Below are 14,963 nucleotides of genomic sequence, written 5' to 3' on the forward strand. Positions count from 1 at the left end.
GACAAAAGTGGAGGTGAAAGAAACTCAAAAGCCTACAAGTAACATGTTATCTACAAGTTGCTGAGATGCAGTAATTGTTGCCAAGGGTAATACAGGCCTGGTATTGATAGGTTTGTTTTTTTAAGAGAAAGTAAAAATTTAGGTATATTATGTGTAATCTCCTAATTTTTAAATATTGGCCATAGGATATATATATATTTGTTTATATATTTAGCTGCACTGGGTTTAGTTGCAGAGTGGGATCTAGTTCCCTGACCAGGATTTGAACCCAGGTCACCTGCATTAGGAGTGCAGAGTCGTAGCCACTGGACCACCAGGGAAGTCCCATGTGTCCTATATTTTTAATCCCAAAATAAGTCTGTCCTGATTAGGAATTCTGTCCAGTTGTAATAACAGAGATGAGAAATAATATGGCTGATGGTAGAGTCTTAGTTCTCACTCACCAGAAAGAAATCCAGGGCAGTGCAGGGCTGTGGGCAGCTCCATGAGTATCATGTTTGAATCACTTGGCTTGGCTTTCTGCCTAGTGGTTGCTAGAACACTGGAACTTGAATTCAAGATTAACTAGCTGAAAGTCCCTGGGCACAGCCATTTATCTTCCTATGCTGGTTTCCTCTTTTGTAAGATGGACTAGAATAGTACCTGCCTCACAGGATGGATGTGAGAATCGAATGAGGTAATACATGAAAAGAGCCTGGAGCACAGTGAGCCCGGAAAATGTCGTATACGACACAGTAAACCCCATCCCCACTCTTTGATAACCTAGATCCTTCTACACGGTATTGACAAAGTAGCCCTTAGAGAGCTGGGCATAGGCTAGATAAGAGCTGAATTGTTCTGTATGTTAAAATGAGAAGAGCTCAGTTTCCCATCTTTTTCCCCTCTTAGAGCAGGAAATGACAGGAAGAGAAGGGAGGAGAGAAGCAAGCAGCAGAGTGCAGAAGGACATTTACAAATATCTGATCTTAATTTTTGACACTGATAACCTTTTTTGAAACCTAAGCCCGTCTGTCACCCCAAATCTTTAAAGTCTGCTAGGCACCAAAATATCTATTGTAAGTAATTTTAAAGAAAATATGAGAAGGGGATGAGTTCTATGGATATTGACGTAGGATACAGGTGGACAGCTTGTATAGGACTGTATATTCTAATGAATAACTAATTCAACAGAAATGAGAAGGATTGGGAATTTGGGGTTAGCAGATGACAACTAGTATGTATAGGATGGATAAATATCAAAGTCCTACTTTAGAACACAGGGAACTATATTCAATACCCTGTGATAAACAAGATAATGGAAACAAGTATGAAAAAGAATATAAATATGTACAACTACATCACTTTGCAGTTCAGCAGAACCAGAGCCATTAACCTCTGGAGCCAGAGGTTAATCTGTAAGAACATGAACTCTACCCTTCCCCAAATCCTTGGAGAGATTACTAGATTTTCTTCAAATGTGAAAGGAGGGGTGAGAGTTTGAGTCAATTTTATTAATATCTTGATCTAAAGCAGCAGGAACACCCTAATAAACATTTGATTTGCATAGCTACTACCTACCCTCCTCCAGTCCTCAACCACACTCCTGATGACCCTTCACAAAACTGAAGGGGAATCTTCTGACACTGCCTCTGCATCTGTAACACTCCTCTTCAAATCAGGAAGACCTTGAGTTGACTATAATTCTAAAGGATGAATGGATGCTGATGGTGTTTCCTAGCAACAACTGAAAAGAAATCAAGATTAAGTGATACAGTGCCATGAGTAGAAGCAAAAGATCCATGGAAACACAGTCAGAAGTAACAGAGGCCTAAGGATGGACCGTCAGACCAAAACTGGCAACTGTACACTGCTCCTATTAGGATGCTGCACAGATGGAAGCAACCGCAAAAGACAAGGTAGGCTAAGGGAGGCCTCATAAAAATGACCCCAATCACAATCTCAGAGCCCAGGTGTGGCAGGACAGCCTTAGCCAGAGAAAACCATTTCATCTACAGAAAACTGAAAGTCATAGAAGGCTGTCAAATAAATCCCTTTGATCTAATTACAATGACATTTATTTCTATAAAGCCATATAGTATTAAATAAGACATTAATAATCACATTTCAGAAGAATAAAAACAACTCTCTTCACTACAGTATTAGTAAATTTGACAAGCACTGATTGTTAACCAAGTGCCAACTAAAGAATACTAATATCCTATTGCGCTTGTCAGGGGTATTTTTACTGCCAATACAAGCAATTCAGCTTGAACTTCACTTGAGCAAAAAGAGGATTTGGGGGAAGGAGTAAGTTGTGGAATCAAAGAAGACATCCAGGAATCAGGGCAGCTCTGAGGAACTAGAAACCAGGGATTTAACACACCTGGGACTCTTTCTGCTCTGCTATGACTTCTTTATTTCCTCGGGCTTTTCTCTGAGGCCAAAACATGGCTGGAAACAACCCTGGAACTGTGTATAGTTTTGTGGTCCCAGGAGGAAAGAGCACTTTCCTTACTAGTTTCACTTAGAAAAAAATCTCAGGGTAGGATGTGTTACCCCACGCCGGGCTGTGCGTCTTCTGGGCTACTCACTGGGGTCGGGAAGAAGGTGTGGGCATCGGTCAGGCCTGGGTCACATGCTCACCCCTAGTGTCAGGACAGGAGGTAGGATACACTGGTTAGCAGGGCTGGGATGGGAAGAAGTCCCACAAAGAAAGGGATGCTATTTTCCAAAAGAGAAAAACCTGGCACTGAGTAGAAAAGAACACATGTCCGCCACATTTCTTGAATTGGTGAGGAGAGTGATTTTCATAACCCGCTACTACCCTTAGCTTGTCTAAGTTGTCTTGGCAAAGGCAAATCATTACAGAATCCACAGCTGTCTGGAATGTACTGTGGATTTCATTTAACCTTGCAAAATTGTAATTAGCCACCGTAGGGAGTGGGACTTTAGTTGTTCATCTCTGAAAATATCAAATCCCATTTTCTCCACAAATAAAAAGATAAAGATAACATCTAATATAATCACTACATTTTGAACTCCATTTCCAAATAGAATAATTACATTTATTAAGGATTTTTTAGTCAGTAAAATAATGCAAAATTGAATTTTTATTAACATTTAAAGGAATATTACATACAATAATTTTTAAAAATTACTCATTCCTGTACAGTGATCAGGCTTCCTGGGTAGCTCAGCTGGTAAAGAATCCACCTGCAATGCAGGAGACCCTGGCTCAATTCCTGGGTCAGGAAGTTCCCCTGGAGAAGGGATAGGCTATCCACTCCAGTATTCTTGCCTGGAGAATCCCCCTGGACGGAGGAGCCTGATAGGCTACAGTCCATAGGGTGACAGAGAGTGGACATGACTGGGCGACTAAGCACAGCACAGCATACAGTGATCAATATTGATATTTTAATATAAGATTTAGTTGAACTAGTTAATATTTACAATTCTATCTACTTAAAATAAGTAACAGTAAAAAGGCCTAAAGTTGATCATGATTTCAAGAACTATAAATCAATAAATTATTACTATGTAAAATTTTTTGTTAGGTTTTGCATCTTTTGCCTATGGTTCTACCAGGATAATTAAGGTATGATGATAACAATGCGTATGTCAGATGCTTTACTTGAGAACTCTGTAAGGAAGGTCTGATTATCTCTACTATAGATGAGGAAACTGAGGTCCTAGAAGTTGTTAGCTGCCCAAAGGTGAAGTAGTTGGCTAAAAGTCAACTCTAGGGTCAATTATCTCTCCAAGCTACCCTGATTCAGCACTGCTGGAAAAAAGAACAAACTGTGGGATACTTGTTAATAAACCAGGAGTCTAACAATTGAGTGGGCTTCGCAGGTGGCTCTGTGGGTAAAGAATCTGCCTGCAATGCAGGAGGCACAGGAGACAGGGATTTGATTCCTGGGTTGGGAAGATCCCCTGAAAGAGGGCATGGCAACCCACTCCAGTATTCTTGCCTGGAGAATCCCATGGATAGAGGAGCTAGGTGGGCTACAGTCTGTAGGGTCACAAAGTGTCGGACATGACTGAAGTGATTGAGAACGCACACATGCTAACAACTGTCTCAAACAATTATTGAATCATAAATTGTATAAATGTGTCTCATATTTGGGCAAAGAAGCTAATTTCTTAGATTTCAAAATGTTCTCCCAAAACAAGAGAAGACACATTTGCAGTGTGCAAAATTAAACAGTTGCTAATTCTAAATGAGTGAAGTAAAAGTCGTGTTGGACTTCATATAGCCCGCCAGGCTCTTCAAGCGATGGGATTTCCCAGGCAAGAATAGTGGACTGGGTTGCCATTTCCTTCTCCTGCTAATTCTAAGACCCTAAGAGAAATCTCAACATCAAACTTGATGTGAGGAACCACTGATCAACAAAAAACATAGACAAGACAGCTATTATCCAGTCAAAAATCAAGGAACAACTGTGTCCCGACTCTTGTGTACCACAAAAGAAAATGTGAGAATAACATCTTAGCTCTTCTTCACCAGTGGGAAACTAAATAAGGGGTTTTTAATTTAGGGTGTGGGGACAGTTAGGGAGCTGGGGCAAGCACGGTTATATAACAAATATTAATGGCCATCTCAATTCTCAAACTGAAAAAGTCAGGTCAGTTTGTATAGAGGAAGCTGCCTCCAAATGCAACAGCCTTATTTGAGAGTCACTGGTAAAGCCTACCTAAGCAAGGGAAGTCATCTGAGCTCACAGAGAAGTACAAAATTCAGAACAAAGAGATGTTTGTCAATAGAGTACAGACTTGTAGTTGCCAAGGTGAGGGGGTAGTGGGGAGGGAAGGATTGGGAGTTTGGAATAGATGCAAACTAGTATGTATAGGATGGATAAACGACAAGGTCCTACTGAATAGCACAGAGAACTACATTCAGTATCTTGTGATAAACCATAATGGAAAAGAATATGAAAAAGAATATATACATGTAAAACTGAATCACTTTGCCCTATAATAGAACTTGTTGTTTTAAAGTCGCTAAGTCATGAATGATTCTTTTGCGACCCCATGGACTGCAGCCCTCCAGGATCCTCTATCCATGGGATTTCCCAGGCAAGAATACTAGAGTGGGTTGCCATTTCCTTCTCCAGGGAATCTTCCCAAGCAAGGGATCGAACTCATGTCTCCTGCATTGGCAGGTGGATTTTTTAGCACTGAGCCACCTGGGAAGCCTGCGGTAGAAATTAACACATTGTAAATCAACTATACTTCAATAAATTTAGGAAAAAGAAGAGATGTTTGTTAAAACATCCCTACATTTTCGGACAAAGTTCCAGCAGAGTGGTAGTTTTCCCAGCGGACAAGGCAACTTTTCTCCACTGGGAATATTAATCATGATACAGTAAAAGCTGGTCGGACACCACGAAGCTCGGAGTAGGATTCTCCATGACAGACATCATTAATGCCAACCAGGAGTTACTCCTCCAGCTTTTGTTAGCAGAATCTTAGTTTTGCTTACCCTTCATGTTTTTCAACAAGGCTGAGTCCTGGTCCAGCCACTGGGGGTGACTGTTGATTAATAAAACAAATATGGGCATCTCATGATCCTTGCCAGGTGACTAGTTTAGACATGGGCATGAGGTGCAGTTCTGCTGAAAGTTTCTGAGAAGATTTTCATGCTCTCAAAAAGGGACATAAGACAGGGGCATCCCCCTTTCCTGACTCTAGATATTGTCACCTGCATGTGATGCCCGGAACTGCAGTAGCTATTTTATGAAAGGAGCTAGACTAAGAGAATAAATCCCCATATTGAGGATGGCAGAGTAGAGAGATGGGAAAACCCAGAGTCCTTGATAATGTTATTGGGCCATCGAACTTAGAAACTACAAACTACTTAAGTTACTTAAATCTTAACCACAGATTCTTTATAGGTTTGTTATTAGTGTATTGAAGGCACTTATGAATTGGTTTTCTTTATAAGCCAAAGCTTCTTGAAACTCTACCCAAGCCAGAGGTATCAAAATCCAATTTCAGGACATGATGGTCAGATCAGCCTTCCAGCGTCCTCTAACTTGCAGCCCAACTTTGTGTGTGATCTTTTAATGTTCAAAAACTTGGCATCCCCATCCTTCTTTACCTCCCCTCTCTGCCTTTCCATTCCCTTAACCCCCTACCAGACCTTTACTTCAAACCTTCTCCACCTTCAAGTCACACTGCACTTAACTGCAGGTAATGGAATTTTTAGGAGACTCAACTCAATCTATATTAAGCCCAATTGCAAAAAGGTGAAATAATCGTATGATGCTTGCCCAAGGATGGGCTAGTTTTTAAATGGATCTATAGTAGGGTTAATGTCACTTCCTTTTATGCTGAGGATACAGTATATAACCCATTAGAATTGAGTTTTTAAATCCTTTTTTAAAAATTGAGACAAAATTCACATAACACAAAATTCACCTTATAAACCATTTTAAAGTGTGTAATTAAAAAAAATAAAGTGTGTAATTCAACAGTTTTTAGTATATTTACAATATAGTGCAACCATTATCACTATCTCATTCTAGAATGTACCTGATCCCATCATCCCCCCCCCACCAAAAAAATCCCAGGCCTGTTAGTGCATGTGTGTGTGCTAAGTCTCTTCAGTCATGTCTGACTCTGTGACACCCTACGGACCCGCCAGGCTCCTCTGTCCATGGGATTCACCAGGCAAGAATACTGGAGTGGGCTGCCATTTCCTTCTCCAGAGGATCTTCCCAACCCGGGCATCAAACCCGTGTCTCTGTCTCCTGCGCTGGCAGGCAGGTTCTTTACCACTAGTGCCACCTGGGAAGCCCAGACCTATTAGTGAAAGTGAAAGTCACTCAGTCGTGGCCAACTCTTTGCGATCCCATGGACTGTATAGTCCATGGAATTCTCCAGGCCAGAATACTGGAGTGGGTAGCTGTTCCCTTCTCCAGGGGGATCTTCCCAACCCAGGAAGTGAACCAGGTCTCCTGCATTGCAGGCGGATTCTTTACCAGCTGAGCCACCAGGGAAGCAATTTTCAATCCTTTTTTAACTTACATGTCTTAACAGACTTTTACTGATTTTGTTTCTTGTAGTTTGTATTATGAAAATAATAGGGTGGATTGTTCTTATTCACGTTTCCAATGCAAAATTACGTTTTACAACTTCCCTGGTGGTCCAGTGGTTAAGAATCTGCCTGCCAATGCAGGGGACGCGAGTTTGATCCCTGGTCTGGGAAGATTACGTGTGCTGCGGGGCAACTGAGCCCATGCACCACAACTGCTGAAGCCTGAATGCCTACAGCCCATGCTCTGCAACAAGAGAAGCCACTGCAGTGAGAAGCCCGCACTGCAACTAGAGAGCAGCTACCCACCCCCACCATCACAGCAACTGGAGAAAGCGTGCATACAGAAACGCAGACCAAGTACAGCCAAAAATAAGTGAATAAATTGGAAAAAGAAAACTCTTAAAAAAATAGAATCATCCCATCCCTCTGGGTCATCCCAGTGCACCAACCCCAAGCATGGGAGGGGGGTTCAGGATGAGGAACACATGTACATCCATGGCAGATTCAAGTCAATGTATGGCAAAACCAATACAATGTTGTAAAGTAAAAAAAAAAAAAAATTGTAATAATAAAAATGGAATTCTATCTCCCCCCGCAGATTTGTGCTTTTTCAAACTATAGACGCCTCCCATATTCTGATGAGTAAACCCATCTGCGCGGGTATCGTCTCTTGGCAATCAGGAATATGCTCTGTTAGAGGATACTTGTAAGATGTGCATATTTTGTGTGCATGGCTCTTATGTGGCCAACTGCTTCTTCCATGAGTAAGTTCTTGTTTTCTTCCACCTAGCTCAAGTTAGAGTTAATGGTTCTAGTGATTTAGATGAAGCTCTTAACATTACAAATTTACTGATCCTACCTGCAAAAAATTGCTTTTCATGAATGAAATAGTTTTTAATGATAACTTAATATTTAAATTTCAAATTAGGACACAGACTTTTTCTGTCACATACTTTTCCATCCTCTTCCTATTGCTTTGAAAGGAGTATCATAAATCCCTTAAAATGTGGGGGTTGATGCTTAGCCTTATTTAGTGACATAAAAATGATTCTCTGTTTTTTACCAATTTTATTGTGGCCTAAAGTCCCAAGTCCAGGCTACATGCAGTCAGATCTGCAGACCTTTCTAACTGGAATCATCTGGTAGAGTCATAACATACATGAATTGTAAAGACCTGGACATATCCTCAAATGCACATGCAGATGCCTCATGGAATGTGGGCATCCACTTCAACACAAACTTTTAAGTTTTTAAAATAGAGGTTTTTGTTTTTGCTTTTTTAAATTAGTTTATAGTAATAAATCCTAACAAATATCACAGGCCATCAAATACCCATATTTATAAATAAAAAATTCATAATCAGAGCTATACTTAATATGAAAGATGCTGCAGACCAGTAACAAATTTCATTATTACAGAGGAGAAGTGACAAAGTCATAAGAACGTTATATCCAGGAGGACATTCAGTTCAGGCAAAGAAATCAGTGTATATTCAGAAAACAAACTAACAAACGAAACCAGTGAAATTCATTGGTTTCACTAGAAAGTCTAAGTGAATCCCTCCTTCAGGCACAGCTGGAGCTGGGAGTCAAACACTCTCAGTAAGTCTGTCCTGTGCCTTCTCTTGGCTCCACTTTCCCTTCACTGTTCACTTTCAGGCTCCCTTCCGCAGTGCAGTGGCTCCCAGCCACACCTGGGATCTATCCTCCAAGCTTCAAGTCTTACGTGTGTGTGTGTTCAGTCATGTTCAACTCTTTGCAACCCCACGGACTGTAGCCTGCCAGGCTCCTCTATCCATGGAATTTTCCAGGCAAGAATTCTGAAGTGGGTTGCCATTTCCTTCGCCAGGGGATCTTCCCGACCCAGAGATTGAACCTGCGTCTCTTGCATCTCCTGCATTGGCATGCGGGTTCTTTAACCAGCTGAGCCACCAGGGAAGCCTTATGGAATGAAGAATTCTATTTTCCAGTGTTTCCAACTAAAGCCTACTAGTTGAGTTTCACTGGTCTGTCTTCAGTCACCTATTCATTCCTGAACCAGTCACTGAAGCCAGTGAAACACAATACTCTGAGAATATTTAGAGAGTGGGTACGAACCCACTGACCCACATGGACTACAAGCAGGGGTATGACAGTCCTCAAGGTAAGTCAGGATTCTATGACAGAAGAAAGGAAAAGGGATGCTGGGCACCCCCAGCAACAGATGTCCAGACATATGCTTCCCAGGAACTGGATTAACTCCCTGACATGTCCTAGTGGATAACCCAGAACTGTGTGGTGGCACAGCTCCAAGGGACCCCACTCATACTGTATTCACGGAGGTGAAAAGTGCAACACAGTAGCCATTGTGCCCAACCTTTGCTCTGGACGGGAGGGCTGGATCAACACCGGACATGAATCTGGGAAACAATTTTTGTAAGGCCAGTTCTGTCCCAAAGAATTTGTTAGACAGTCTACCACCACATCTCTACTTCAGTAATCCCATTCTCTCTGTGAGTCTTACGACAGACATTACCCTCCTGGAGCCGGCGCTAACAAATGTGTCCTGATTACAGGGCACTTAGGAGGCAACTGCATTTCATACTCGTGGGCACTTGGCACCAGCGGATGGATCATTTTGTATTTGAGAAGAATGTTGTAAGTAGTTTTCTTCTGTAGGAGCATGATTTAAAACAGGGACACAGGCCTGGAGGTCTCTGCAAACTGATCACACAAAGTGATTGCAAACCCTTGATATAATCACCAGTCTTTTTGGAAACACAGCACGACATCCTGGCAATTAGTGTACTTTTTTCTTTCTTCTAAAAAAACTGCTCAATGAAACATTTTCAGTTCTCTATTTATAACTAGTTGCATGCTTTAATGCTATCCCCCACAGATCTTTTCACTTCCTAAAATTTCAGAATTTGCTATTCAGGGCTGCTGCCGTTTAATTTCAGTCATCACACCTCTATCAAAAATATGAAATCTAATCAATATTGTTTTACTTTAGGTGTTCAGTCAGTGCTGAACACACAGATTATTTCCTGGAATAATTTTGTTCATCTTGTTTTTCAAAAAGGAATGATAAATACTATGAAGAAAATAAAACAAGCAAATTTATATAAATAGAATTTTTAAATAAGAGGAAGTTTCAAGAGAGCTCCTTTAGATTAGATAGGCAGGGAGCATCCTGCTGTGGAAGTGATACTGGTTAAGTGAGTATCAGTGATACAAAAGAGGGTAGAACACAAAGATGTCACTGTTCCAGGCCGAAGGAAGAGTAAGTGCAAAGGCCCCAACTCAAGAATGAATCTTGTTCTGAAAGAAGGCTGGTGTGACTGACATACGGTGTGTTATAGAGGGAAAAACAGGAAAGATAATATCTGAGAAACAGAGGCACATCAGGAATACAAGACATTGTTCCCATAGACATTGGTTCATTGCCTCTTTCTATGAAGTTGCCTGTATTCTTGAGCACGGGCACTGTTCTGTGTATGACAAAGCAGAAGGCATTCTAAGCCCATGAACGTTAGTGCTGGCCAAGGTATGACAGGATCCATGCTCAGAGTAACTGTCTGTTTCCATGGGGACAGATCACAGCTCCATCCACAATGGAAGCAGGCCAAGGAAATGAACCTGTCACCAGGTGGCTGCTGGACTTAGATGTGTTTTATGCCGGGTTCCCTCAGAGACTGGCCCTAAGTCAAGGATTTGTGCTCAGGAGGTGATCCTGGTAAATACCTAGCTGCTTTGTTCTAATCTTAAATTCTAGGTCCCATCCTCAAGGTTCATTGGTAAAATCCTTCCTAAAACCTTTACACCAATTGTCAACATTGCTTTTTTCAGGTCTCGGACCATATAGCCAGTGATCGTTTTAGAGCCTGGATCAGGTCAGATTTTCTTCAAGTCAAAGTACAAGGTAAAAGGCACTGCTTGGAACTTCCCTGGTGGTCCACTGGCTAAGACTCTGCATTCCTAATGCAAGGGGCCCAAAATCGAGCCCTGGTCAGGGAACTAGATCCCACATGCCACAACTAAAGATCCTGCATGCTACAGCTAAGACCCAGCACAGCCATATATATATAAAGGCATTGCTGTATGGCAGAAACCAACACATTTAAAAACAATTATCCTACAACTAAAAAAAAAACACACAAAATAATAATAATAATAATAGTAAAGGCATTGCTTGAAGTCCTGTCTGCTGAGATTTGCCCTCTAGGGTCCTTCAAGATCACTGTGAATAGGGGCTACAGTATACAGCAGTATACTTCCACCTGGTAATACATATTGTTCAATAATATCTATAAGCCAGGCTTGACTTTTTCCATTCTCAATTAATTGGCCAACAACTCTCCAGCGGGGCAAGGGACAGGCTGACAGGGGCGCTGAGTGGGAATAGGGTACTTAAAGGCACAGAGTGGGGAGAAATCTGCTTCCACAAAGTTAGAGTGCCTTCATGGTCCGCTCTGGTCCCATCTGCTATGGGACTGCTACTGGAAACAGCCAACTTTCTGAGTAGGTGGATTACACAGCACCTGAGGTCGCAGGCTCTCCCACATACCAGTAGCAAATGGGAGCCATATCACAAAAGGAAAATAGTAATTTTCTGAAGGGGATGTGGCCTTGTTCCAAAATCCTGTGGGCTTCCACTGTGACTCTCATAGAGACGTGTTTCTGACTTTAGTAAAGCATTTCAATCTTTCAGATACTTTGAGAGGGCCGAGCAGCAGAGCTGCTTGGTCTACAGCCTGGGTGGGCCACCTAGAGAGGCTGCTTTTGCACTACCAACTTTTTAGGTCACTTGGGAAACAAATATGTGCAAAACACCTGTATGCTATATGCTGTCTCTAAAATCCAGAGCCTTTCTCAACTGTAGAACAGGGAAGGTGCAGCAATTTGCCCTTTAACACTGAAGAAGGCTATCTCAACATGCACTAGACCACTGAATCCTTGAGAAAATCACTAAGGAATCAAGTCCCTCCATTTGTAGGATATTCAGGTTCCATCCTTGGCATATGTTGTGTCTTATCAGGGCATTTGGGTATCTGATATTTCATGTTCTGCATCCACACAGTGGGCTAATGTGACATCCTACAGTTTGATGAAGCATTAAGTGTCCTCATGTAGCAATTGGCTAGAACTGACATCCATTCTGCCCCTGCCAGGTAAAAGCAAACAACTGTTGATGGATTCTACCGACCAAAATGGGTAAAAATACAGTAGTCAGACCAACAGTTACATGTCAAATGTCAGAGGCTGTATTAAGTTGCTCCAATAAAGAGACCACTGGATAGCATCTACAATTCAAATCACCTAAGTTTGATCATTATAGACTGCTGTCACCCTCCAAGGGCCATCAATCTTTCTCACTGGTCAAATGGAAGTACACTGTATATTTGGGGATGACAGGAATGTCTGCATTTCTACCTTTCTTCCCATCAATGGTTGCATTTAACTCTGTCATTACCCCAAAGACATCCTGCTTTCTCACGTATTATTTTGCTAAGGATAGAATGCTCCAGAGTCCTTCCCTAGGCCTTCCGCCACAAGTATATTTACTCTTGAAGGCAGGGACCCAATGCTGGGCTTCTGCAAAGGGTGTCCATCCATCTACACTTAGGAACTGAAGAAATAAAACATGGGGTAGAGGGAAGGGGAGTTCAGCCATTCCCCTGGGCTTAGAGTGAAATGGGGTCCAACGTGCCACTCATAGCCTGTATTTTTATCAGTGGGCCATGGTGTTCTCAATCTTCCCAAAGTTGGTGCTTATTTGGAACCAGTATCCACTGAAACACTGGATACTTTTTTCTAAGTACACATATCTATCAATATAGCACAGCCCTTGAGGGTCTAGCCCTGCGAATTAACTCAGGTGTGAAATCGAGAGAGAAGCTGTGATCTAGCTTGATTCAAGTGTCTATTATCCAGACCTATAAAGTTGGCTTCAAGAAAAACCAGATTAAGAACTAAAGTAGCTGCCTATTGCTTTCATTCCTAGAAGCCCTACGCTAACTATCGAGATTGCTGCAGATCAGACCATTTCCTAGTTACCATCTCTGTCTACCTTCTCCCTCCTTATGAGAACCACACCCATTTTCCTTCTAACAGGTGAACCTCCAGCATACCCAATCCAGAAAGAAGAACAGCCAGATCAGAACTTCTAATTTTTCACAAGTTTCCCTTTTCAATCTGTTCCTAATTTCACTAGAAAACCATGCTTTGGGCACTGACAGAAAAGTCAGTGAAGCGGTAGACAGCGCATACAAAACCTCAGTCTAGCACAGGCGAGCTTTTAGTGGTGGGTGCTGCTCTCTCCTTTGGTCAGTCAACATTGCCGACAGTTGCCCCCAAATAACAGGCTGACTATCATATCTCCTGAGAGCACCACATTCAACCAGATCCAGCTAAGTAAGGAATACTCAGCAGCGAAGCTATGGGAAAATCTTAATTTCTTATGATTGAGAAAGTTTCAGAACTCTGTTCTTCACAACTAGCTTGGTGTGTTCTTTTCTTCAGCTCAGTATTTTAGGACCTTGGCTGCATAGGAATCGCTGGGGGTGAGGGGGAGAAGGTGAGCCGTTAACAAACACTGATGCCTATATCCCACCCTCAGAGTGCTGGTTTAATAGCTTGGGCCACTAGAGCTTTAAAAACACTTCCGGTGTCTCTAATTTGCAGCCAAAAGACATTCTAATTCCTTCCAGCTACCTCTGTACCAACAGTTAGGACCCCACTCTATCCCTTAATTTTCACATAAGAAACCTGAGGAATTGGTCAAGTCATATAATTGCCCTGAGTTTCCCTCAACACCTTGAGTTGAGATTTGGGGATTAAAGTTTATTCTCTCCCCTAAGTTATCCAGTGTCCTTGAAAGCAATCACCTGACTCCATAATCTTTTTCCATCACTAAACTGTCCCCTCTCTGTTCTGTTAGACTATTCTATGGTGGCTGCTAACTGGTATCCAAGGGCCTTATCCTTCAAGGGCTTATGGGTCCTGGTGACTAAGGACAAGAGCTTGATAAGGTGATCGCTGCAGCTGCTAGCTTTCCATCCAGAAGACAAAGAGAGGTGGTGCTGCCTTTCATCCTACCCAACATCAGTGTGGATGACGACTGCAGCCATGAAATTAAAAGATGCTTGCTCCTTGGAAGAAAAACTATGAGAAACCTAGATAGCATATGAAAAAGCAGAGACATCACTTTTCCTACAAAGGTCCATATAGTCAAAGCTACAGTTTTTCCAGAAGTCATGTACGGATGTGACAGTTGGACCATAAAGAAGGCTGAGCACAGAAGAATTGATACTAATGAACTGTGGTGCTGGACTTCTCCACTCCCTTGGACTGCAAGGAAATTAAGCCAATCAATCCTAAAGGAAATCAACCCTGAATATTCACAGGAAGGACTGATGCTAAAGTTGAAGCACCAATACTTTGGCCACCTGATGTGAAGTACTGATTTATTAGAAAAGACCCTAATGCTGGAAAAGATTAAAGGCAGGAGGAGGGGGACAACAGAGGATGAGATGGTGGGATGACATCAGCAAATCATTTGACATGAGTTTGAGCAAACTCTGGAAGACGGTGAAGGACAGGGGAGCCTGATGTGCTGTAGTCCATGGGATTACGAAGAGTCAGACAAAATTGAGCAACTGAATGACAATGTAACCAGTTCCAAGATTCCTTATTTCCTACAATCCATTTTTTGGAACCAATCTGGATATTAGTTAAAGCTCGTTTATTTGTGAGCAAAAAAGTAAACTGTCAGTGACCTTACTTGGCTTAAGAAAATAAAAATATATTGGAATGGATCCTGGGGTCGTTCACAGATTCAAATAAACCATGAGAGAACCAAAACTCTGGAAACAGGAAACCTCTCATAACTTTCTTACAGGGCCACCATAAAAGCAATCCAACTTTGGTGTCTCTTAGTCTGTCCATTCAAATTTCAAATTCCCATG

At 41.9% G+C, this 14,963-nt stretch overlaps 1 non-coding gene across 1 annotated transcript; it reads right to left on the bottom strand.

Annotated features, from left to right (window-relative positions):
• Positions 1–247: 247 nt before the first annotated feature.
• Positions 248–320, bottom strand: TRNAR-CCU. The gene has a single exon. It is a non-coding gene; the product is annotated as a tRNA-Arg (tRNA).
• Between the last annotated feature and the right edge of the window lie 14,643 nt (positions 321–14,963).

The sequence above is a fragment of the Cervus elaphus genome, chromosome 3 (genome assembly GCF_910594005.1).
Source record: "Cervus elaphus chromosome 3, mCerEla1.1, whole genome shotgun sequence".
NCBI lineage: Eukaryota > Metazoa > Chordata > Mammalia > Artiodactyla > Cervidae > Cervus > Cervus elaphus.